The 27,241-nt window shown below is 44.2% G+C and overlaps 1 long non-coding RNA gene across 1 annotated transcript in view; it reads left to right on the top strand.

Moving 5' to 3' along the window:
* The first annotated feature begins 4,874 nt into the window (after positions 1-4,874).
* The window catches only part of LOC137646842 (uncharacterized), a 39,067-nt gene continuing 16,700 nt past the window's right edge, over positions 4,875-27,241 (top strand). The window contains exons 1-3 of the long non-coding RNA XR_011045476.1: positions 4,875-4,986; positions 5,372-5,433; positions 9,519-9,563. This is a non-coding gene — a long non-coding RNA (uncharacterized lncRNA). The remainder of the gene's footprint in view (positions 4,987-5,371; positions 5,434-9,518; positions 9,564-27,241) is intronic.

The raw sequence follows: 27,241 nt of genomic DNA, 5'->3' as shown, positions 1-27,241 counted from the left end.
CCTAGACAACAAGATCTACCGGTTCAAGGTGCTGTGTTTCGGTCTCTCCACAGCACCTCAGGTATTCACCAGAGTGTTCACCCTGATCTCTTCATGGGCACACAGGATCGGCATCCGTCTCTTCCGTTATCTGGACGACTGGCTGATCCTGGCAGACTCGGAGTCGACCCTTCTTCGACACCGGGACAGGCTTCTGGGACTTTGCCAAGATCTGGGGATCATGGTAAATCTCGAAGTCTTCTCTGCTTCCATCTCAACGACTGGTATATCTAGACATGATCTTGGACACCAATCTCCACAAAGCCTTTCCATCAGAGGACAGGATAGTAAGGCTGAGGAGGGTCGCAGATCCTTTCCTCAGACGAGAAGAACTCCCAGCCCAATAGTGGTTACGTCTTCTCGGTCACCTTTCCTCTCTGGCCCGTCTAGTTCCAAATGGGCGCCTCAGGATGAGATCCCTGCAATGACGGCTCAAGTCCCGGTGGAATCAAAGTCACGATTCCCCAGACGTTTTGGTCCCTATGGGTCCTGCAGAACGGACGAACCTTCAATGGTGGGTGACAGACGAAAACCTGCGAAAGGAGTGGCTCTTCTCATCCTCCCCCCGGATTTGATGCTGTTCTCGGACGCATCAAAAGAAGGGTGGGGGGCCCACGTTCTGAACCACGGCCTCAGGCATATGGTCAGAATCAGAAAAGTGCCTCCACATAAACCTGCTAGAGATGAAGGCCGTCTATCTGGCACTCCAACAGTACCTGGCGGGTCACTCCATGGTGGTGATGAGCGACAACACCACAGTAGTGGCTTACATCAACAAGCAGTGTGGTACCTTTTCACAACAGCTATCCCATCTTGCAGTAGAGATACTGAGATGGACCGAAGACCACTCGATACGTCTGTCAGCTCGCTTAATTCCGGGCAAAAGGAATGTGCTCGCCGACAGTCTGAGCAGAGCATCCCAGATAGTGAGTACCGAGTGGTCTTTGGATCCTCTAGTAGCCAACAAAGTCCTGACTTTGTGGGGTTCCCCGACGGTGGATCTGTTCGCGACAGCCTTGAATTTCCAGCTTCCGCTGTACTGCTCCCCAGTCCCGGACCCCAAGGCACTCTGGCAAGATGCCTTCCAACAACGGTGGGACAACATCGACGTTTACGCCTTTCCCCCATTCTGTCTGATGAGAAGGGTGCTCAACAAGACTAGAATATCAGTCAACCTGTCAATGACCTTAATAGCTCCGCTATGGCATCACGCAGTGTGGTTCCCGGACCTTCTGCAGCTCGTTACGGAACTCCCGAGATACTCCCTCCTCGACACGAGCTACTCAAGCAACCACACACCAACATCTTCCACAAAGCCGTAGCATTGCTGCGGCTTCACGCCTGGAGACTATCCAGCACCTCCTCACAGAGAGAGGCTTTTCGCAACAAGTTGCGGAAAGGATGTCTCGACACCTGCGAAAGTCATCCGCAGGAGTCTACCAGGTGAAGTGGAGAGTCTTTTGTGGTTGGTGTCGTGAAGGGGTATCCCTCCACTCGATGCCACCATTCCAGCAATAGCGGAGTTTCTTGTGTATTTGCGGGAAGAAATGCGCCTTTCAGTTTCGGCAGTGAAAGGCTATTGCTCAGCCTTAAATCTTGCCTTCAGGCTAAAAGGAATGGACATGTCCTCCTCGCTGGAACTTTCTCTACTCATACGAAGTTATGAACTTGCCTGCCCTCAGTTGGAAGCGAGACCACCTCCATGGAACGTGGTTCGAATCCTCAGGTCTCTTAAAGAGATCTCCGTTCGAACCATTACGCCAGGCTTCTGATCGCCACCTGACTTTGAAGACGGTGTTCCTACTTGTTTTGGCCACGGCCAAGCGAATCAGCGAACTTCATGGTCTCTCGTATGACATCGCCCATTCAAGGGGATAGGGGGAGGTAACGTTCAGGTTCGTCCCTGAGTTTGTTGCTAAGACTCAAAATCCAGGAGTGCCGGGCCCCCGGTTCGACTCTTTCCGGAATTCGAGTCTCCGTTCCGTAACAGATGACCCAGACCATCTCCTACTGTGCCCAGTAAGGAGTCTGAGGCTCTATCTTAAAAAAACAGCTGCAGTTTGTCCTCGAGTGCAAGCATTGTTTGTGAGCACAGGAAGGACGAAGAGGAGGGTCACTAAGAATACTATCTCGGCATGGATTCGCAGGGTCATCCACCATTCCCTGAATCCAGACCCTCCTCCGTCACGTCGCCCTAGAGCACATGATGTCAGAGGCATCGCTACGTCCCTGGCATTCAAGAGAAACTACTCAGTGACGCAGGTTCTATAAGCAGGGGTTTGGAAGCATCAAACGACCTTCACAGCCCACTACCTGCAAGACGTGACCCACAGGAGGCTCGATACATTCTCTATCGGCCCTGTGGTTGCTGCACAACAGCTGGTCTAAACCTCAGGCTCCTTAATGGACAAGTAGCAGAAGGTTGAGGGCATTGTTACCCGGTTTTAGTCTGCATGAATGAAAAGGTATGCCTGGCCGTTATTCTTTTCTTCATCCTCCCCTCTCTTGGGGAAAGCAGCATCCTGGGTTCTCAGCAATGCTGACCTCAAACCACTGCAGGTAAACCATGCTTCCTCTTGTTCCTAGTATTAAGATAATACTGTCGCGTCCCCCATACCCTCACGAGGTGGTATTGGGAACGTCCTAACCTAGAATTCCATCTAAAGGACTACAGGTCAACTTCCTAGGACAAGTCACACTTCATTCCTTCACACACAAGCTTACGTAGGCTGCGATCCTTGCAGAGCAAGGTACTTGCGAGGTGCAGGGACTCCTTATCTTGAGTTCTACACACCCAGATACTGAGTCCCCGGGCAAAAGCCAAAGCCAGTACGGCTGGGACTTACCACCCTTCCTAAGGGTTAAGTCACCCTATCTAAATAGCGTGGTTTGTATTTCGGTTACGGAACAAATGACAAATTCGTAGATAATTTGTATTTTTCCTAACCATACAAACCTTGGCTATTTAATCAAACTTTCCCGCCAACCCTGTCCCCCGGGATAAGTCCTACCTCTAAGCAAAGTGAAATAGTTCACCTGTGTGTGAGGGGGGAGGGGTAGCTAGCTACCCCTCCCCTACCCCCTCGCTAACTAGCGAGGGGGTAGTAAACCCTCGTTAAAATTCTAATGGCTCGTCATTTCAGCTACGCCGAAAGTAATACCCTATTTAAATAGCTAAGGTTTGTATGGTTAGGAAAAATAAAAATTATCTACGAATTTGTCATATTCCCAACAAGCCTGCTAATTACACATTCTCGTTTTGTTTTTGTTCATATGATTGTTCCTTTGTATTACAGTAATTTATTTGTTTTTATGTAGGAATAATGAAAATTAAATTATAATTCTTTTGTATTCATATTTTTGTTCTTATATGGAAATAAGGAAATAGAAATAAATAAGTATATTCATTATACATATGTTTATTATATATGTAATATATTATATCTATATTTTATATGTATATGTATTTTATTACAGTAATTGTTTGATAATTTTTACTTTCTATTTATAAATCTTTTACTTGTACGAATGAGATATTTGAAATAGAATATAATTATTATTAGTATAGGCTATTATATAAACAATGTTTCTGTATATAATTAGGTTTTCTTTCACTTTTATTAGTTACCAATTATTTTTTCTTCCCTTAGATATGGCATCAAGATTGCCTTGGTGTGTGATGCCCATAAGCATTAGCAGCACTACTTGTGTAATGCTATTGAGTATTTGGTAAAGTACACGGTGAAGGTGCCGAGAGGATGGGAGAAGTTTTCATAATGGCGTTAATGACTCATTTTCACAGAAGAGGCCGCACACTAACGATGGACAACTTCTCAAGTCTCTCGCTCACCTCGTCACTTGAGGATCAAGGCAAGTACAGTACTTCTGTGGCACCATTCGTCAGAATCCTTATATTCCTAAGAGGTCTCTGAGAAGATTCTTCATTTGAAAGACTCGGTGGCAGTGTTCAACTACGAACGCAATTTTAGTCTTCAGTGTCCACAAGTCATTAGGACTAAGAAGGTGATTCTCTTTGAGTGCCCTTCATCATGAGCCGTCAGAGTTAGAGAAGAGGAAGATGGATATCTAGATGTTCTATGTTGACAAAAGCGGATGTAGACACATTTGATCACGTGTGCTACATCAAATTGTTTGCAAGATAAGATCCTGGCCACTGTCTCTTATATGGGATGCTGAATACAGTAAGTTCAATTCCTATATTTTGTACACATCCATACCTTTCACCATGAGTGTGCCAAAGCAAAAATTTCTCAAGGAGCTCGCCAATGATTTGTGTTCTCCCCAAGTGAAGCATTGGTATGACACACATGCCACCAGGGTTTCGTGGAACTCCATTGACTAATGAAGAACGCTTTCAGGCTTTAAAACAGTCCACCTGGCCCTAACAATTCCTGTGGCCTGATCAAATAAGGTTCCAAACCGGCCCAACCAAGTTCTACCACAAGACAAACGCAGCCTGTTTGAGGTGTCTTGCACCTGTGTCTGCAGCATCAAACTGTTGTCTTGTTCTTGAAGTGTGTTTTATTTATTGTATTGTATTTATTGTACTTTGATTTTCTTATTTGCATAAACCTCATTACCTTTATTTGTAAAAAATGCATTTCATCCATTCTTTTTCTCATGAAATATTTTATAATTTTGCTCTTTTTACTATGTTGGTGCTGTTTAGAATTTTTTTTTATAATTTCAGTTTTGTAGATGCTAAATAATTGATAAACATGCAGAAAGCCACCATAGAATTTTCATGTAAACCAAGGAATATTCAGATTCAAGTAAATAAGACGTTAAAATTGACATGCCTTTCCTCCATTTCAGGTAGCATGAGTGTGTGATCTAGAGCCATTTTGCAGTAACATCTGACAAATAAGCTGACATATGATTGATTGATTGATTGATTTGAAGTTTTCTGGTATCCTGACATCAAAGGTCATTGACGCCAATATTCTATATAGAATTTGATATATTGGTTAATTATCATGCATAAATGTTATTCATGACTAGACGCAATGTTGGTAAAAGTCTTTTCAGTACCAAAGTCTTTGACATTCTCACAAAACCACCATTGAGCATGTATTGTTTGTTGCCTTTCCCAAATGGGGGCCTACCAACAATTGCAAAATTTTCATGTAATTTTGACATTTTTCTATGTTTTGCCATTTAGAATATATTTTTCTTTTTTTCACATCAATTTTATAGCTGCAAAATAGTGATTAAATATGCTGGCAGTCACCATAATATTCTTATGCAAATCCAGAAATATATAGATATGTAAATAACCCGTTGAAATTGATAAGCATTTTCTTCATTTCAGGTAGCAGAATTGGCCGTATGAGTTTGTGAGGTCTAGGGATAATTTTTAGTCCTAGCTGACAGGTAAGCTGGCATATCTCAGTGTTCCCATTTTTTTTTTACTATAAAATATGTGATATTTTGGTATATTTTTATGGATAAATGTTATTCGTGAATAAGATTTTTCTATTACATTTTCATTATGAAACTCGGCCTTAAAAATTAAAAAGTATTTGACCCCTGATAATGAAGTTAACATCTTGCTGTATATTTTTAACACATTAACTTTAGCCTAAAATAATAGTTTATTCCATAAACAAAATTGTCAGTATCTATTTCATTTAGTGATCCCAATTACTTTTTTAAACATAAAATATTTGAAAAAGAATATTTTCTTTCAGAATTTTCTTTATTCTTCCACCTTGCCTGGATCTAAGAAAAGGTTCCCCAAATATCCAGGAACATGTATATAATTTTCATTAGTTCATATTTTAGATTTTTGGTAAATGCTTAAGAGTACAAGTAGGGTATTTTTATATACTTATTTTCAAATTTATTTGTAATGGATATCTAAGTTGTAGATGCATTTTATTTACTTTCAGTACAGTAGTGTATGTTAATGTTTGAATTATTTTTCAGAAAGAAAAACTATGAAAATTGTGGCAATATGTATTTCAATTTTTTTTTTGGCACTTGGTCGAGGTTGTCCCGACAATTCTTTTAAAGGGTGGGGAAATAACTACTGTATACTTGAAGGTTTAAAGGCCGCTCATAAATGACTGAGGCAAGGGACAGTGGCATTGCCCTATCAACCAGGACAATGCCCTAAAGATTGACCATATATACATATGATCATTGCTCAAACACACTCCACCCAAGCAAGGACCAAGGAGGGCCAGGTAATGGCTTCTGAGGACTCTGCAGATAGACCTATAGGCTCCCTCAAACTCCCATCCTTAGCTCACGAGGATGTTGAGGTTGCTACTACCAAAGGATCAAATGAGCTTGAGGGAGACTCGAACCCCAATCTGGCAATCATAAGACAGGGACGTTAGGACATAGGCCACCACACCCTTGTTCAGTTTTAAAGAGAGTAAGGCACAATTCCAGATAAAAATGAACTATGATAGTTTATACTACAACTGCCATTTGAATTTGTTTTTAGTCTCATAAATAATTTTAGCAATACCCCATAGCTAGAATGGAAGATCTTGCAGTACTGTGGTCTAGTGTAGTGAGTTTGTTTGTTGATGAAATACGTTATTTCCCGTAGGCCCCTATTCAGATATTTCTGCTAGTGTGTTATTTAGTCCTTTGATTGGCCCGATAGTACATTGGATCCCTCACTGGTTTCAGCTCATTTTTCTTTTGCCTACACATACACCGAATAGACTGGCCTATCGTTTAAACAATCTCCTCTTTCCTCATACAACACTTAGACTTAATCAAACTATTATTTTCACTCTAGGGGTTAACTATTGCACTGTAATAGTTCAGGGGCTACTTTCCACTTGTAAGCATAGAAGAGAGACTTTAACTATGGCAAGCAGCTCTTTCAAGAGGAGGACACTCTAAAATCAAACCATTGTTCCCTAGTCTCTGGTAGTGCTACAATGTAGCCTCTGTATCATGGTCCTCCGCTGTCTAGGGTTATTTTCTTGAGGTTACAATCTGGCACACTATTCAATATGTTTTCTCTTCCTCTCCTTTTTTTTTTTTTTTTTTTTTTAATGGTGTGTTGGTGTTGGGCAGGCTTAATGGAAGGGCCTTGGATGCCTGGTGATTTATTAAGAGGTTGTCTTTTCCTTATCTACCATTTTATTTTCCTCTGGTGTTCATTTTCTAAACCATTATTACTGTCCTCACTTCAGTTGAAGTAGCTACCATGGAGAATAGTTAGCCTTGCTTTGTGTGTTGACTCCATGTTGGCCAATTTTATCACATTTTATCTTTAGTCTATGGATTTAATGAGTTGTTTTATATATACTTGAGTACAGTATATATATATTTTTTTTACCATTGTTTAGTTTATTAAATATGGTGAACTTTTATTGCTTTTAATTCTTATTTTGTCTGAATGTAGAGCAAAATCCGGGATCGCCATTCATAGAATATATGGATATATTAAAGACCTTACAGTTGCTTCCAAAGAGTATATCTTATTATGCTCAGAAACTTTGGTTTCTCAAATGAGGCATTTGTCTAAGCTCCTTATCCCAAGTTCTACCAATAATTTTGAAGTGGAAGGCCACTCCTGGGGCAAGGAGACTGGTGGTGTATATTAGGAGCGACTACCTTGCTTCTCACAAGTCCTGCAATGAATATGGATGTCATGCAATCTCATAGTAAGCTATTCAAAGTATTAAATTTGAATTGCCTTTAATCTTTTGTCATGCATTTTTTATATTCAGAATTTTTGATTTTTGGGCTTGGGGGAATTCTAATGAAATTGGTTCTAATGGAATATATGAAATAAAGATATTGCGTTGCTACATTCCACTCAGTCTAATTTGTTATTAAAGATGTGAGAAAGCATCTAATGTAATTTTTGCATAGTATACAATGCAGAACTTTTTCTTCAGAAAATTTAAATGTATTTCCATACTTAAAAATAAAGCCACAACTCCTTCGACAAGTTCGTTTATAGGCCTGTGATGGCTGCTCAAGTAGCTGTATAGTCAAACCAGCTCCCATGAGAAAGAGGGTATCTTGTCTAGTACAGCAATGGGATAAAGTGTGGGATTGAAGGTAGAATTACATGTACTTAAGTTTCCTCCTTTCTCACTTTCCCTTTGGGATGGAGTGGTCACAGCATTACAGGTTAAATCTGATATTGATCTGGATATCTTCACTTAGGAGCATCATTCTTTTTATATCAGATCTACAAGTAAGGTGTCTTCTCCATAATCTCTTAATGAGGGGGAGTCTCTCATACTCTTAATGAAGGGGAGAATACCAAACCCCATGGTCATCATATGCCAGGTATTTCCTTCTTACTACAGCTTGCCTTTGGTAGAGACAGATTCCTGTATTGACTTCGTACTAGGTACACACCAAGTATTGAGCAGGCTGTAGGTTTCTGACTTGTATGTGACACAGAAATCTCACTTTCCTTGGTCCTTTAATCTACCAGCCAGGAACCCTTTGGTTAGTCTGCCCACAATCAATGTGTGTGTGCTTTTGTATTTCAATTAGTTCAACTGGTCTCTTCATTTTCTAAGCTGTGGCTTCCTCTGCTCGTAATTTAACATGATCTCGTTGCTTATCTGTTCTGGCAAGTGGTAAATCTTGCTTTACAAGCGTTAGCTGGATGAGCTAGTAAATCTGCATTAATCATTTTCTCTGAACTATTTCCTCTATTTCTATGCAAAGGCATCTCAGCCAGAATATCCTGGCAGTCTTCGTGCATTGGGCACAATGGTTCCCGGCTGGTAGGGGGTGGTTAAGATTTCTGGGACAATAGTCTGAATACTTTGCTTTGCCCTTATTCGCCTATTCCTCCCTATTATGGGCTGATAAGAGGTTTTTAGAGTAGTCTCCATTTCTACCTTTCAGGACCAGGGTGATTGGCACGAGAGAAGAGAGAAAACCAATCGGTTTGATTTTGGGGGAACTTCCTCCCAACAATAACACTCTCCATCTTGAAGGATGAAAGGTTTGCATATGCTTTTCCTAGCAATAGAAATCAGAATCCTTTTCTGATTAATTTTAAGTTAAACTTTCCACTTCAAAAATCCCTCCATCCTAAGCTGATAACCAACTCGTGGGGTTTTGCATTATTATAAAGATGATGGTTTAAGCCTAGATAGTCTTAAGTTATGTAATTTGTTTCTCAATTACTAGGCCATATAAGGCATCTACACTTTCATTGCCTTAAATCTTTTTAGCATTAGTGTTTTATATTTTTCAGAAAGTAATTTCTTGGGAGGTTAGGAAATTCTTATGACATTGCTGAAATTGATAAGGACAATATTGTGTAGTTGCATTCTTCTTGAATAAATCTAGTTTGAGGATATATGGAATTTTCTAATGTAATTTTTGCAGAGGTCATGATGCAGAACTCATTTTCTTAAATTTATTCCCATTTCTAAATCTACAAACGCAAAAGTCCTTCAACACTAAGAGTGTAAGTAATATGTTGAAATTGATATGCCATTTCCCCATTTCAGGTAGTAGATTTGGCTGTATGAGTTTGTGGCCTGGGGTTATAACAGGTAAGCTGGCATTTATGTACAGTATTCCTATTTTTTCAATATTTAACTTAGCCGGTGATTATATAAGCTGCAACTCTGTTGCTCGACAGAAAACTCTACGTTAAAAATCCGCCAGCGATCGCTATGCAGGTAGGGGGTTTACTTCAACAGCGCCATCTGTTGTGCAGGTACTCAGTACTCAATGTAAACAAAGAACTCAATTTTCTCTCTGTCGGGCTACCGGCAAGACCTACTAATTCGTTGTTGCTAACTGGATTTGTTTTCACAACTATTTGGTGAAGTACACTATTCTAGTTTTGAGCTTTCGCTATGCAGGTGTTTTATCTTCATCTCAAAACTTGAACTCGTTTTGGATAGATTTAATTATGGTGACAAAGAGAGTATGGACTTTCTTTCACTTTTAAATGGCCGACCCTTCCCTTAGACGGAAGTGTGTTTAGGCTTTTAGTAATTATCTTATCACGTTATAGATCTATGTATTTTATATCTCTCCGCCTTTATTAGGCCTCTTCGATTAACTTTCCATTTATTATAAACATATAAAGATAAATTTTAATGTTTTGTTTATATGCGACCTTTCCTGATAGTAGGCGGTCCTAACTTGGAACCGAAGTTAATCAACGTTGAGCCCTTTATATCGTAATTAACTTTTAAAGAATTTAAAACTTTTTAAATGTAATATTTTATGAAAGAATTTCTTTGATAGTCTTCGTACTGTTTTCAAAGATGAACTAACGTTTAGTTTTTTATGCTACGCAGTTGTTGACGTTCAGGACGTTCAACATGCGCTCTATCGTTACGATAGAGAGAGAGTGTATCACGGTTTCACTTTGCAGTAAGAGTAAATCGATTCTGACGTTTTGTTCATTCTTTCTTAGCTTTAATGTTTTAAATTCTAATTTAAAGGAACTTTTTATTTGAAAAACCTTTCAGTTTTTTCCTTTAGTCAAATAACATGTTTTTTTGACGATATATAATTGGGCTCTTCTCTTAGGTGCAAAATCAAGAGAGAAAGAGAGAGAGAGATAGAGACGGAGGGAGAGAGAGGAGAGAAAACGTTCCGTTCAAGCGGGTAACGTTGTTCTCGTGTTACTCTCGTCCCTAGTCTCTGTACGGGGAGGAAGGATAAAACGTTTTTAGGTTTTTATTCTCGTCCCCAGGCTATGTGCGGTGAGAGATTGAAAACGTAGTTATATGAACTAGTGTTTAGTCTCTTTCCTAGCCACTGATTTTTCTTTTTATCTTAAAATATGTTTTCTGTTTTTTGCTGGTATTATGAGCTTGCATTATACGACTAATTTCGCAATTACTACCTTTTAATGAAGGGTAGAATTGCGTGTTTCAGGTAGAAATAAGTGCAAAACAGAAAATCGAAGTGATAAAGTGATATGCGCAAAGTGTTAGTGTTGCGTCCGAGGCGCAAAGTGTTACAGTGTTGCGTCCGAGGCGCAAAGTGTTACAGTGTTGCGTCCGAGGGTTCGTCTGTTCGTGCCTGTCGTTCACCTAGTCCGGGACCTCTTGCAAGCTCCCAAGCCCAGGGGAGAAGTAATGTCAAAAGACTTATGGGTTCGAGAGGCCTTGACCAACGAACAGACGTTTTCCCTCTATGGTATCGGGTGTTTCTTACCAAGATCTCCCCTACCATAAGACGAGAGAGACGTTGTTTCTCCTCGCCATCCGTAGGCTTTTCGCATAAGAAACCTGTCACAAGGTTTCGAAGCCCTTAAGCGAAAGTCAGTCCTTTCAGGACAGGTCCAGCGTCCTGGTTACAGCCATTAGGACAGCTCTGACCCTATGCAGTCATCGGATAACTGCTCGCCGCCTAACAAAAGCGTAACACAGACTCCGAAAGTCTTTTTTTGTAGGCAAAGTGTTGCGGTCACAGACGTTACCCTCGTCTATTACCACAACCATTTCCGTTGATCCTTAAGGGGTTGTATGGCAAAACATGCAGTATATGCTTGCCTCCCTTATGGAAGACTATTCTGCCGATTAGTCCGTTGAGTCTAGCCGTTTATCTCATCGATATCCTGGCTTTCAGCCAACCTAACGTTCCTTTGTGCTTACAGTTGACGTTGGCGTAGCTTAGTCACGTCAGTCAGGTTGTTTAGAACCACACTCGATGCGGTCTCGTGTGGTTTTTCAGCCGCATTTGGACGTTAGGCCACTGGCTGATGCTCCTGTTGACGTTCTAGACGTTCACTAACAATCGGAGTTGACTTGTTTTGACGCTGTGCGTCAACCTCCGCATTCTAGAGTTGTTTTGACTGCTCAGTCTAGGCAGTCAAAGCAGTCTCGAGTGGACGCTGTACGTCCTCACGCACCTGTTGTGGTTGACAGTTCAGTTGTTGACAGTTCACAGACTGTCAAGCAGTTACATGACGTTGCGTTCTGGTCCGCTACTAATGCACCAGTGAGAGACTCAGCTTTTATCGGACAAGGTTCCTGTAGATGAGGAAGTTGCTGTTCTCCCTCCTACTGATATTCCCTTGAGGACTCTGTCAGATGGAGAGGAGCCTTAAGCTGCTTAGCCTCCTATGGACTTTAATTAAATCATGATGATTTTTTTAAGGATCTTCGTCCGGATCTTGTAACTGCTGCTCCTCGTTCGCCTAAACGTCAGAGCTTACACTAGGCCTAGCTACTTCGAAGCCGTTGTTTTTAAGCTAGTGCTCTCTCGCTCTCCTAGAGAGCGTTACGTTGGCTAGGCGACTGGTTTTTCACCAGGAGGAGTTTGGGGGATACAGCCTTTGCTTTCCCTTCTTTTAAACTGGTTTGTAGAGCGAGAGTCTGATATGACACGAGAGAAGTTCTCGGCTTGGGAGTTCATGCCTCTGCCCAGATAGACTTCTCAATTCTGGTAGACTCTCCCTGGCGCCTAGCCAGGAGACGCTCCAAGTTGTTTACAGGTCAACTTCTCAGCTGTTGTCGAGCCTTTGAAGTTTTGCTGTACTATTATGTCACGCATAACAAGGCTTTCAGGGATGGTAAACTGTTCCGCTTCAGTCGCTAACCCCGTCTGTTGCCACACCTGCTCCCGTAGACCCTAAAATGGGCTTTTCGGCAAGACATGCAGTCCAAGCTTGCGTCCTTGATAGAGGACTTAAATGCGGAGAAGAACCTTCTGGCCAACAACCTTCCAACCGGTCGGTTGTGGGCCCTGTTGACGCTGAGGTAACCTACTCGCGTCTGCCAGTTGAGGTGGTTCCTCCACCGATGTGACCCAGTGTGGGTTGCCAGCCGCACGTTGACGTTAAGCGACGCTCGGAGGTGGTTGTCGACGTTCAGGACGTTCAACAACCAGCAGAGGTGACTTGTTGTGACGCAGTGCGTCAACCTCAGCAACCCGGTAGGGTGTTGACTGCCCAACCCAGACGGTCTAGACAGTTTCGGGTTGACGCTGTGCTTCCTCGCGCACCCATGGTTGTTGACAGTTCACAGACTGTGCAGCAGTTCCATGATATTGCGTCCGGCTCCGTCACGCATCCACCAGTGCGACCGGATTCAGCGAGTCAGACGTTGCCCACTCCGTTGCCGTTTCTTCATCAGTTTCGGATGAGGAACCCTCTGATGAGGACGTTGCTGAACAAGACGATCAGCCCCCAGCCCTGCTATCCATCCAGAAGATGCTGAAGAAGGAACGCTGCTCAGTCAGGCTGTGGATGAGTCTGGTAGGGACGCTGTCATCCGTGGATCAATTTGTGTCACTAGGAAGACTACACCTCCGTCCTCTTCTATACCATCTAGTTTTTCACTGGAAAAAGGACAAGACGCTAGAAGCGGTCTCGATCCCGGTTTCCGAAAAGATAAAGTCTTGTCTGACTTGGTGAAAGGACTATATCAACCTAAGAGAGGGTCTTCCCCTGACTGTTCAGACTCCCAACCACGTTCTCTTCTCGGACGCATCGGACGTAGGCTGGGGTGCGACATTAGACGGTCGGGAATGCTCGGGAATATGGAACTCGAGTCAAAGGACAACGCATTTCAACTGCAAGGAGCTACTGGCAGTACGTCTGGCCTGGAAAAGCTTCAGGTCTCTCCTTCAAGGCAAAGTGGTGGAGGTGAACTCGGACAACACCACGGCTTTGGCGTACATCTCCAAGCAAGGAGGGACCTACTCTCTGACGTTGTACGAGATCGCAAGGGACCTCCTCACCTGGTCAAAAGGTCTAGACATATCACTAGTAACGAGGTTCATCCAAGGCAACTTGAATGTCATGGCAGATTGTCTCAGTCGGAAGGGACAAATAATTCCAACAGAATGGACCCTCCACAAGGATGTATGCAAGAGACTTTGGGCCACCTGGGGCCAGCCAACCATAGATCTCTTCGCAACCTCGATGACCAAGAGGCTCCCAATATTTTGCTCACCAATCCCGGACCCAGCAGCAGTTCATATAGATGCCTTTCTCCTAGATTGGTCACATCTAGATCTATATGCATTCCCTCCGTTCAAGATTGTCAACAAGGTACTGCAGAAGTTCGCCTCTCACGAAGGGACAAGGTTGACGCTAGTTGCTTCCCTCTGGCCCGCGAGAGAAAGGGTTCACCGAGGTACTTTGATGGCTAGTAGACGTTCCCAGAACACTTCCCCTAAGGGTGGACCTTCTACGTCAGCCACACGTAAAGAAGGTACACCAAGGCTTCCACGCTCTTCGTCTGACTGCCTTCAGACTATCGAAAGACTCTCGAGAGCTAGAGGCTTTTCGAAGGAGGCAGCCAGAGCGATTGCTAGAGCAAGGAGAACATCCACCCTTAGAGTCTACCAATCGAAGTGGGAAATCTTCCGAAACTGGTGCAAGTCAGTATCCGTATCCTCGACCAGTACCTCTGTAACTCAAATAGCTGACTTCCTCTTATATCTGAGGAAAGAACGATCTCTTTCAGCTCCCACTATCAAGGGTTACAGAAGCATGTTGGCATCAGTCTTCCGTCACAGAGGCTTAGATCTTTCCAACAATAAAGATCTACAGGACCTCCTTAAGTCTTTTGAGACCACGAAGGAGCGTCGTTTGGTTACACCTGGTTGGAATTTAGACGTGGTACTAAGATTCCTTATGTCAGACAGGTTCGAACCGCTACAATCAGCCTCCCTGAAAGATCTCACCTTAAAGACACTTTTCCTGGTATGCTTAGCCACAGCTAAAAGAGTCAGTGAGATTCATGCCTTCAGCAAGAACATCGGATTCTCATCCGAAACGGCTACATGTTCTACAACTTGGTTTTCTAGCCAAAATCGAGCTGCCTTCTCGGCCTTGGCCAATATCGTTCGATATTCCAAACTTATCGTATGGTTGGAAATGAACTAGAAAGAGTCTTATGCCCTGTAAGAGCTCTTAAGTTCTATTTAAAACGAACTAAACCTTTACGAGGCCCGTCTGAAGCTTTATGGTGTTCAGTTAAGAAACCATCTTTGCCTATGTCAAAGAATGCTTTATCCTATTTTATCAGACTGTTAATACGAGAAGCTCATTCCCATCTGAATGAGGAAGACCAAGCTTTGCTGAAGGTAAGGACACACGAAGTTAGAGCTGTCGCAACTTCCGTGGCCTTTAAACAAAATAGATCTCTGCAAAGTATAATCGATGCAACCTATTGGAAAAGCAAGTCAGTGTTCGCGTCTTTTTATCTTAAGAATGTCCAGTCTCTTTACGAGAACTGCTACACTCTGGGACCATTCGTAGCAACGAGTGCAGTAGTGGATGAGGGCTCAACCACTACAATTCCCTAATTCCATAACCTTTTTAATCTTTCTCTTGAAATGTTTTATTATTGTTTTTGGGTTGTCCGGAAGGCTAAGAAGCCTTTCGCATCCTACTTGATTTGGCGGGTGGTCAAAGTCATTTCTTGAGAAGCGCCTAGATTAGAGGTTTTGATGAGGTCCTGTTGTATGGGTTGCAACCCTTGATACTTCAGCTCCTAGGGGTCGCTCAGCATCCTAAGAGGATCGCGAGGCTCCGTAAGGAAGACGTACTTAAAAAGGCAGAGTAATTGTTCAAGTAGACTTCCTTACCAGGTACTTATTTATTTTAAGTTTGTTATTTTGATAACTGCTAAAATGAAATAAAAAATCCTTAGCTCATAATAATGTAAACATTTATTGCTGGTCTCTACCCACCCCCCTGGGTGTGAATCAGCTTATATAATCACCGGCTAAGTTAAATATTGAAAAATGTTATTTTTATAATAAAATAAATTTTTGAATATACTTACCCGGTGATTATATATTAAAGGACCCTCCCTTCCTCCCCAATAGAGACGCAGTGGACCGAGGAGAAAATTGAGTTCTTTGTTTACATTGAGTACTGAGTACCTGCACGACAGATGGCGCTGTTGAAGTACACCCCCTACCTGCATAGCGATCGCTGGCGGATTTTTAACGTAGAGTTTTCTGTCGAGCAACAGAGTTGCAGCTTATATAATCACCGGGTAAGTATATTCAAAAACGGATTTTGAGCGAAGCGAAAAATCTATTTTTGGGTGAGATAGCCATGGCGTCCTGATGGAAGGTTCCTGTTTGGTAGCTTCCTTGGGTATAAGACTACTAAGATATTCCCAGAGAATTTAACCACAGGTTATCACAGAATTCTAACTTCTGGAGCGAGTATCTCAAAGGTTTCCCTTTAAGACATCGTAATACAACAGGGGACACGCATGTCTGGTCGTGCCACATAGCTATCTCCACCCCGAACAGAGTTAACGCTTCGGTGTGTAAGGGCTGAGAATAGCTGGGAGCCGTTCCACAGCTAATCTCACTCGTGGCTACTACTGATACTCGAGACGTAAACAAACGGACGCCATTGCTCTAATGACGTCACGAGCGTCTTTATCCTGGCGCCAGTTGCTGCCCATCACCATGATACAATTGTGTAGGGTGGGAACAAACTGACGAAGTAGTAGGGAGGGTCCATCAGGACGCCATGGCTATCTCACCCAAAAATAGATTTTTCGCTTCGCTCAAAATCCGTTTTTTGGGCTCAAGCCATGGCGTCCTGATGGAAGAGTACCAGAGAATCAATGTATCGTGGTAGATTTTCCCCCAGAGTTAAGTGCCTAGGCATTGACAAAATAGCAAAGTAATCTTAGATAAGAACCATAGGAACGAAGTATCCTGCCCCCCATTGGTAGGAAGTTCCCATGGGCTATGCCGACGTCAAAGTGGTATTGAAGGACTATTCATCTTGACAGAAGAGCTTTTTAAGAGCTTAGAGATGAAGCAGAATGTTTGATATTTGTATAGGAACATTCTGAGTAGGTCAGTGGTGGTTGGGCACTGTGTGTAGGATTCATCTCCTGATTATCAGAAGTAAGTATTCGAGTAGGAACCTTACTGAGACAAGGTGAATATAATTTAAGGATAGACATCTTAAATTCTTCATGACCATAAGAAAGGAGGAATAAATAAAACTATGACAGTATGTATTTCATAGTAAGTAGGAGCTGAAAGAGACGCATAAGTAATAAAATAGAAATTTTATTTCACAATGCAGAAATTAAATAATTTACAGCAAAAGTAAAGTTCATTTACAGTAATAATAATGTACATAGAAATAAAGGCTTGCTCTTGAATCTGAAAGGGAATTTCAGGATTAGTAGGTACTCGTTCTCGAGGAACGCAAGTCTTTAAATAACACATCATGCTCAAGGCATGCGGCACTTGTGTAACACTATGACATTTCACCTGGGATAAGAACAGTTATAAAAGCACTAAGTGTTTTTAGACATCACTATGAATCACTCGAGGGTCAACATAGGCACCCGAAGAGTTAGAGTCCCAAATAACTCACTGTTCTACGCAGAGTTAGGTGCAGGTTTCATAACACTACCTGCGGCTACCACAAAATGTTTGATTTCGTGCACTTGTTTCGCATAATGTTTAAAGAAAACTCGCGAGGACTTCCAGCCCGTAAAGTTTTTAAGGCTCTCAAAGTCCATGCTCTGAAAGAAGTTCAGAGAAGATGCCACTTTTCTAGGATCATGACCAGCGGGTGTACTGTTCGGATCCGCTCTGCGAATGAAGTAGGTGATTTTCGCTCTTAATTGTTTCAGTGACAGGTCGCTGCCCGATGTTTCTCCTTTGAAGAGTTGGCCTCCACCAAAGTTTGAAGTTCTGCGAAGATAGACCTTGAGGCTCTCTACTGGACATAGAGAGACATCCTCCTTCAGGGGGCATATTCTCCAAGGGCCCCATCTTTTGGTGGGTAATTCATTTTTGGCGAGAAACGTCGGATCAGGGGAGAGGGTCACTTCTCCTGAATCAGCAAACAGGATGTGTCCCTCTTCTCTTGATAATGCCACTATTTCGCTGACTCGAGCTCCCGAGGCGAGAGCAAATAAAAATATAACTTTCTGAGTCAGATCCTTGAGGGGGCATGAATCGTTGTCCAAGTTGGAGGCGAAATGGAGCACCTTGTCTAGTGACCAGGAGATCGGTTTCGGAGGGGGTGCTGGGCGTAGGCGAGCACATGCTTTCGGCAGTTTGTTAAAGATGTCGCTGGACAGATCAATTTGGAAAGCGTATAGAATTGGTCTAGTCAAAGCCGATTTGCAGGTCGAAATCGTATTGGCTGCTAATCCTTGTCCATGAAGGTGAATGAAGAAGGACATGCAGAAATCAATGGTGATTTCTTTAGGATTTTTTGCTTTAACAAAGGAGACCCATTTCTTCCAGGATGATTCATATTGCCGTCTCGTGGATACGGTCTTGTATTCCTCTAGGAAGTCTAGACTTTTCTTCGAGATCCCAAACCTCTTCTTTGCGGCAAGGGAGAGAAAATCATGAGATGAAGGTCCTTGATTTTCGATGATGAAGCGAAGACAGTCGACTTCTGTACTTGTTGAGAGAGAACTGGGCCCGGGAGAGGGATCAGCTTGGGCTGCAGCTCCAGGACCAGGGGGTACCAGTTGCTCCGGGGCCACTTGGGAGCCACTAGGGCCGCTGTCCCTTTGAAGGTTCTCAGTTTGGAGAGGACTTTCAACAGAAGGTTGGTGGGAGGGAACAGGTATATCTTGGACCATCTGTTCCAGTCCAGTGACATGGCGTCCACCGCTTCTGCCTTGGGGTCCTCGTACGGGGCTACGTACAGAGGAAGTTGATTGTTGTCGCTCGTTGCAAAGAGATCTATCTGAAGTTCTGGGACTTGATGAGAGATGAAGGAGAATGATCTTGCGTCTAGAGACCATTCCGACTCTATCGGGTTTGTCCGAGATAGAGCATCCGCTGTCACGTTGCGGAATCCTTGTAGGTGAACTGCAGACAGGTGCCACTTCTTCTTCTCCGCCAGACGGAAGATTGGGAGAAGCACCTGATTTATCTGGGGCGATCTTGAGCCTTGGCGATTGAGACAACGAACTACCACCGAGTTGTCTAGGGTTAGACGGATGTGGATCGAGGGCGGCGGGGATAGCTTCTTCAGAGTAAGAAGGACCGCCATGGCCTCCAAGATGTTTATGTGGAACGTCTTGAATAGTGGAGACCAGGTCCCTTGAGCTTGTTTCAGGTGGGAGTGACCTCCCCAGCCCTCCAGTGAGGCATCCGTGTGGATGTTGAGTGAAGGAGGAGGGTGTTGGAGAGGAATGGACCTTTTCAGGGCCATTGCTTCCGACCACGGCTTTAGGAGGCGTCGAAGTCTGTTTGGAAGCCGTCTCTTGAGGTCTCTTCGAGCGATGGATGCCGATCGTCTCCAGACTCCCGCGGCATCCTTTAGCTGTGCACGAAGCACTGGGTTTGTCACTGAGGCGAATTGTAGAGAGCCTAGAACTCGTTCCTGCTGTCGTTTTGAAATGCGTTTGGATTTCAGTAGTCGCTTGACAGACCCTGCTATTTCCTTCCTTTTCTTCTGGGGGATGGAAAGGCGGTGTGACTGAAGATTCCAGTGGATTCCCAGCCACTGAAACTTCTGAGCTGGAGAGAGGCGAGATTTCTTCTCGTTGATCTTGAATCCCAGGTGTTCTAGGTACTGGGTAACTTCGTCGCAAGACTTTGTACACTCTTCGGGCGATGGAGCCCAGACTAGCCAGTCGTCGAGGTAGGCCATCACCTGGACGTTTCTTAGGCGGAGCTGTTGTACTATGGCGTCTGCCAGCTTCGTGAAGATCCGAGGGGCCACATTGAGGCCGAATGGCATGGCCCGGAAGGCGTAGCTTTTCCTTTGGAGTCGAAATCCTAGGTAGGAGGAAGCGTGATGGTTCATTGGAATGTGCCAATAGGCATCCGCCAGGTCTATAGAGACCGTGTAGGAACCTTGAGGCAGAAGGGTCCTTATTTGTTGAAGCGTCAGCATCTTGAATTTGTTGTTCTCTATGAACTTGTTGAGGGGGGATAAGTCCAGAATGACTCTGAGCTTGTCTGAGTCCTTCTTGGGAACGCAAAACAGTCTCCCTTGGAACCTGGTGGACTTTACCTTCCTTATCACCTTCTTGTTCAAGAGGTCTAGAACATATTCTTCCAGAATGGGGGTCGATTGTTGGAAGAACCGCTGGAAGATTGGGGGTGGTTGCACCCAACTCCAGCCTAGACCGTTCTTGATGATGCTGTGTGCCCAAGGATCGAAGGTCCAACGATCCTGGAATTGGCGGAGTCTTCCTCCCACCGGAAGCACTTCATTGCTTCTGGTGTCCCGAGGACTTGTTGCCTCGGCCGCTAGCTCCCTTTCCTCCTCTACCTCTGGAGGGACGACGAGAGGCGTCTCTGCTTGCACCCCTGGACGAGCCTCTACCTCTGGCATGAAAGGTAGTGGATGGCTGTTCAAAGGCAGGGGTGAAGACCGGTGACTGTGACAACACCGGTTGGGGGACCAATTGAAAGGTCTGTTGTGGTTGGGCAACCACTTGGGAGGTAGCGGGTCCCGGAAACTGACGTCTTTGTTGACGTTGCTGGGGTTTCGGTTTCTGAGGTTTCCTCTTAGGCTGAGGTCCATCGTCCTGAGAGGTTTTCCTTTTCCTGGACATGCCCCACTTGTGGAGAAGGTTCCTATTCTCCGTGGCGGCTCTGTCCGTTATTTCCTTGACAAGGTCCGAAGGAAACAGGTGCTTTCCCCAGATGTTGGAGGAAATCAGCCTCCGGGGTTCGTGTTTCACGGTGGCACCGACAAACACGAATTCACGACAGGCTCTACGAGCCTTTATGAAATGGTACAAGTCCTTCATTACCGTCAGTAAGTGGGATTTGGCCAGTACCATGTAGTGATCGGGTACTGCTGTGTCACAGGCCATAACTTCAAGTTGGACTTGATGAGAAAGAGACGCTGCAAGCCTCTCCTTCGTGTCTTGTTCCCGGCGAAGGAGGTGATCATTGAGCTTAGGGAGGTCTTCATTAAACTGACGTCCGGCAACGTCAGGATCGAGCCTACCCACAACGAAAGTATGTTGGACATCTTTCCATTGTCTAGTGTCAGGGGGCGTTACGATGGAGAAGGGTCTGCACTCCTCCAGTGCAGGGCAGGGTTTCCCTTCTTCCGCCGCCTTAAGGCATGCAGCCAAGGCCTTTTCCAAAAATGGAAGAATCGCAGTGTCGGGAGCGACATAAGTAGGATGCTTCTTGCTCAAGGCAGGAAGCTTAGAGCAGGTAAAGCCCCTGCTCTTAAATGCGGAGGCTAGCATAGCCTGGGCCTTTGCGAGATCGAACACTATCTCTTCCTTAGGTTCGGTCTCCTCCTTCGAGGCAGGTTCAGAACGAAGCCGGACGTAACAGTCCGGGTAGGCCTCGAAGCTTGGGAAGAATTCCACATCTTCCAACGGGACCGTGCCGATTTTGTCACTAACAAAGATCCTGCCGGTCGCAATAACCATATGCTCTGCATACCTCCACGGGTTGGCATGAGAGCAAGCTGGGAGATCCTTAACCGAGATCTTCTTCGGTTCTCTGGATCCAATCATAGACCTGATGGACTCCTGGTTCTCCTTCAGTCTGTCGTCCATGACAGCTCTAATCAGTCGGATCAGTTCTTGTGTAGAGGAAGAAGGATCCGGGGTCGAGGAGGTAGACGGAATGGACACATCCGTCGGTGTAGGAGTAGGCGGAGGGATGGACGAGGGAGTAGCTCCAATCTCCGACTCGGTGTATTCCACCTTGTCTTCGTCCTCTTCGGCTCCTTGAGCCATAAGCGTCTTCTCCGTGTCTTCCGAGACGTCAGAGATCTGTTCATCCTCTTCGGAATCTAGGCGACACTCGTGCATGGACTGAGCCATGACCACATCAGGTTCCACCGTAATTTGGACAGTGGGGATTGCTTCCTTTGGAACCACTGAATCAGGGGAGGCCTTAGGGAACAGCAGGGACCTCAGTTCTTCGGTGGCCAGGTACGGTCCAGTGGCATTCCTCTGAAAACCACGCACCCACTTGCGCAGTTTCTCACGAGCAATATCTCTAACCTCCGCTGAGGGAGGGTTATGGAAGGCCTCAACTAGGTAGGCCTGGCAGACCGTACAATCCAGTGGATTCCAGAACTTCCAATCCCCTCTCTTGTCTGAGCAAGGGGCGTGAGTCCTGCACGCCGTATGTCCGTAAAACTGGGAGCGTTTCACGGCACAGTATGCGAAATCGCACTTCATCTGCTCCTCCTGTGGAAGAAAGAGAAAATGAGTATGGGGGAGTCATAGGAATGGCTCTTAAATTAAGTTAATATTAATCATTAATTTTAACTTATATAAGGTGTGATGCATAGAGAGTGAAACAGTAAAGGAGAACACGCTCCATGCATCTCGCCCGGCTGGTTACCATAGGCTTGGTCCTGGGATAATCCAAATGACCGAGATCATTGGATATAGTTTCCTAGGATTCCCATTATATTGGAACTCCATGGAAAGCCAAGGACAAGGTTGGGATCGAATTCATTCGGTTCCCAGATAAGAGCCAGAAGGTCTCATTAAGGGTAACTGCTTCTGGCAACCAGCCGTGCTAAGATGCACATAGCATGCTGGAAATAGAAGAATGCAAAGAGACAGCATGATCACTAACAGAGCAGTACTAGGTACTGATCTTAGAAGCGAAACAGCTTATCTATTTGCCAGGTAGGGCTATCTTAGTCTTATGATAGCTACAGAGAGGGGGTGCAAGTATTCTTGACGCCTCCGGGGTATCCGGCAAGCCGCCGGCACGCCGGAGCTCGCTCCAGCATAGATTCTGGCATTAGAACAGACAATTTTCAAAAGTCAGTTAGATACCAGGATGGCGGCCGCCGGCACAACGGCGGCACGCCGGCAGGGAGCGGCGGCTCCGGCAGCCGGAGGATGCCGGATTGGTGACTGGGGTAAGGATGGTACAGGTAGTATCGGGTTGCCGGCAGTATATGCCGGCACTCCGGAGATCGACCGGCAAGCGGACGATTAGATAGGAGTAGGAGAGCCGCCGGTAGTAGCCGGCGGCAGCCGGCAGTCCCTCGGAACACGGGGGGCTGGCGGCAAGGGTAGGGAAGTCACCAAGAGGCAGGTATTGCCGGCATAAGAGGCGGCAAGAGACCGGCACCCAGATAGATAGAGAGACAGGGGGAGGGAGGGAAGGATGCAGGAAGTACCTTCAGGGTTCCAGACATCCCTCCCCCTCCCTGAGGGGGTGTACCCATGATAGAGACAGGCTCTATCATCCATATGCAGGGGTCACTAGGGACCGGGAGCAGGTAGCCCAAGGGAGGACTAGGGAACACCCAAGATGGGGGGGGGGGGAGACTCCCTTATGCAGAGCTACACTAGGAACTAACCTTATAGGACACTATGAAGGTATATGTACCAGAGCGGACTGCACAAGGAAGCTCGGGTAGCCCTACTCATCCACCCTAAGGAGGAGTTGTAGGACAGGGGACAGATGAGTATAAACTAACCTAAGCATAGGCTAGGCTATACAAGAGATAGGTGGGGAGGGAGAAGAGAGGGGTCTTCCCAGGAAGGGTTTCTGTACCAGAGCGGCCACAAAGGGAAGGGAGGACACTCCCTAACCTAAGATTAGGCTGATCGGCTAAAACGGTGCAAGAGTACAGTTTCAGCATGGAACAGAGAAACCTTCCTAACCCGACCTAGATCAGGGCTAAAAGTCCTGAACTAGGCAAGGAAGAAGACGTATCGCTATCGCAGGAAAGTCGCAGACTATCCTAGCCATAGAGGTAGGCTAGCCTAACCTCACTCTCAGACGCAATCCTAAAGGGGGTTCATTCCTTTAGGGAGGACTGAGAGGCGATATAATACTCTATTAGACAATGAATCCCTTTACTCAGAAAAGGGATCAAGGCTAATTAGAGGGAAAGCCAAGGCAGGGGATGAAGGAAGTATATAGGGGTCCTAAGGTTAGGTTAGGCTAGTAAGAATCACTGACTAGCCTATCCCCTATATGGTCCCTGAAGGCGAAAACATTTGCATCACTAGTCAAAAGTATTGTAAAATAATAATGCCACTATCTTCATAACTTAGTCTAGGATCACTGATAAATCATGCATGAACACTTGTATATAGGCTCCTGGCCTGGGGGCTATAGTAGCCGACTGGTATGAGGTCAATCGATGACCGATAAAAAGCGTCTAAACACGAAATAAAAGTTCCTAGTTATGAAGACTAAATAAACTAATGTATTCGATTAGTATATAAGGCCGGAAGCGTTGTTGTGGCTAACTAAATAAGACATGCAAAACAACAACGACGCCATAAAATGGCGGGTCCGGTAGAGGCACAGCTCTGCCACAAAACATCAATTATTTCGCAAAATAATATATACTTTACGGCCAGAGCTTAATTAAACAATACTGGAACCTTGTACTCAACTTTCCAGAAGAAGGCGAGGCTGAAGGTAACGACATAGCGAAGATGCAAAACGATAAAGTTCACACAAGGGAAAATCCGTCTCAGTAGGGCAGCTACTAAACAAAGGATAAAGACGCTCGTGACGTCATTAGAGCAATGGCGTCCGTTTGTTTACGTCTCGAGTATCAGTAGTAGCCACGAGTGAGATTAGCTGTGGAACGGCTCCCAGCTATTCTCAGCCCTTACACACCGAAGCGTTAACTCTGTTCGGGGTGGAGATAGCTATGTGGCACGACCAGACATGCGTGTCCCCTGTTGTATTACGATGTCTTAAAGGGAAACCTTTGAGATACTCGCTCCAGAAGTTAGAATTCTGTGATAACCTGTGGTTAAATTCTCTGGGAATATCTTAGTAGTCTTATACCCAAGGAAGCTACCAAACAGGAACCTTCCATCAGGACGCCATGGCTTGAGCCCAAAAAATTTATTTTATTATAAAAATAACATTTCTATAAAATCGGTGATATTTTGGTATATTTTCATGAATAAATAAGTTATTAATGAATAGATACAACAATCTTTCTAAGAAAGTTTCAATATGAAACTCTGCCATCAAAAAAACTTGCAGTGAATGCTTATATGTTGAACAGGCTGACATAAGTCTCTTCATAGGCCATACATAACTGATCTATTCTAACGTTACAGACTTTTAAGATATTTTATTCTAATTATTCGTTACTACTACTGTTGGGACCTTTGGGTTCATGCCATCTTGCTTGGGCTTATGGCATCCTGCTTTTCCAACTAGGGTTGAAGCTCATCTAATAATAATAATAATGATAATCTGGGATGATTTAGTTTGATCGCTCATTGTACATTTCAAATGGCTTTCTATTAACTATAGTAATAAGAAGTACATATCTTTCTGCTGATCCTGGGTCCTGCCGTACACTTTTGTTACCCCTTTCACTTTCCTTTCCTCTCTCTGTTCAATTTAGTGAAAGTGGGATGAAGTGGAGGGCCCACAGAAGCCTATTTTATAGTTTTAATTTACTTTTTATTTTTGACACAAGATCTTGTCTATTATTATTTACAGCTTGTGAGATTACACCAATCTAAGACTACCATCAATACATATAATTGAATTGCTAGTTTAGCAGGTCTTCTGCAAATATTGTTTAGGATTCAGTGCAATTAAAAAGCTGTTCTGACGGCAGTTGATTTACTTGTCAATATTTAGAATTCCAATTAATCTTAAAGGTATCGTATATTATTCTTGCCCATTGTATTGGTTTATGAGAAAGTTATATTTTGAAAATGTAAAAGCCTGTGTTATGTGGGTAAAGCGTAGTATTTAGAATAATTGGAAATACGATTAAATTCCACTTTATGCTGTAAAGTGGTAACTTAGATGCTGATGAAATTATATTTTAAAGCGGTAAAATTTGCGGTAAAAGCTTGGCCGATTAGTGACAGAATTTGGAAGAGAGTGTGAGAGTAGGAAGTTGAGAGTTAGTGTGGGTAAGAGTAAGGTTATGAGATGTACGAGAAGGGAAGGTGGTGCAAGGATGAATGTCATGTTGAATGGAGAATTACTTGAGGAAGTGGATCAGTTTAAGTACTTGGGGTCTGTTGTTGCAGCAAATGGTGGAGTGGAAACAGATGTACGTCAGAGAGTGAATGAAGGTTGCAAAGTGTTGGGGGAAGTTAAGGGAGTAGTAAAAAAAAAAATAGAGGGTTGGGCATGAATGTAAAAAGAGTTCTATATGAGAAAGTGATTGTACCAACTATGATGTATGGATCGGAGTTGTGGGGAATGAAAGTAACGGAGAGACAGAAATTGAATGTTTGAGATGAAGTGTCTAAGGAGTATGGCTGGTGTATCTCGAGTAGATAGGGTTAGGAACGAAGTGGTGAGAGTGAGAACGGGTGTAAGAAATGAGTTAGCAGCCAGAGTGGATATGAATGTGTTGAGGTGGTTTGGCCATGTTGAGAGAATGGAAAATGGCTGTCTGCTAAAGAAGGTGATGAATGCAAGAGTTGATGGGAGAAGTACAAGAGGAAGGCCAAGGTTTGAGTGGATGGATGGAGTGAAGAAAGCTCTGGGTGATAGGAGGATAAATGTGAGAGAGGCAAGAGAGCGTGCTAGAAATAGGAATGAATGGCGAGCGATTGTAACACAGTTCCGGTAGGCCCTGCTGCTGCCTCCGATGCCTTAGATGACCGCGGAGGTAGCAGCAGTAGGGGATTCAGCATTATGAAGCTTCATCTGTGGTGGATAATGTGGGAGGGTGGGTTGTGGCACCCTAGCAGTACCAGCTGAACTCGGTTGAGTCCCTTGTTAGGCTGGAGGAACGTAGAGAGTAGAGGTCCCCTTATTTGTTTTGTTTCATTTGTTGATGTTGGCTACCCCCCAAAATTGGGGGAAGTGCCTTGGTATATGTATGTATGTAAAATTTGCGTGACATGCCTTAAACATCTGTGTATTTGAAAATCTGATATTTGATATCTTGGTAATCTAGAACGTTTATTTTTCAAAAGCCTAATGACAATAGGTAGCATTATAGTTGACCAGTGTTTTATTATCAAGAAACGGATTTTGAGCGAAGCGAAAAATCTATTTTTGAGTGAGATGGCCATGTCGTCCTGATGGAAGTTCCTATAGGGTAGCTTCCTAGGGTATATTACAACTACGGCGATATTCCCAGAGAATTTACCTTAAGGTACCAGAATTCTAACTCCTGGAGCGAATATCCCTCATGAAAGGGATATCGCGACATATCAGAGGACGTATTCTTGACACGCCACATGGCAATCTGCACCCCAAACAGAGATTACGTATCGAGGGGTCAATTGGCAAGAAACGAAATCGGGAAAGAAAAAGGGGGAGCCGCTCCCAACGCTCCCTATTCTCCAGTTTCGAAAGCGTGCCTGGCGCCAATCCTGGCGCC

This window comes from Palaemon carinicauda, chromosome 9 (assembly GCF_036898095.1).
Source record: "Palaemon carinicauda isolate YSFRI2023 chromosome 9, ASM3689809v2, whole genome shotgun sequence".
In the NCBI taxonomy this organism is placed as follows: Eukaryota; Metazoa; Arthropoda; class Malacostraca; order Decapoda; family Palaemonidae; genus Palaemon; species Palaemon carinicauda.
The sequence above is the reverse complement of the archived record's forward strand: the minus strand, read 5'-3'. Positions and strand labels throughout refer to the sequence as shown.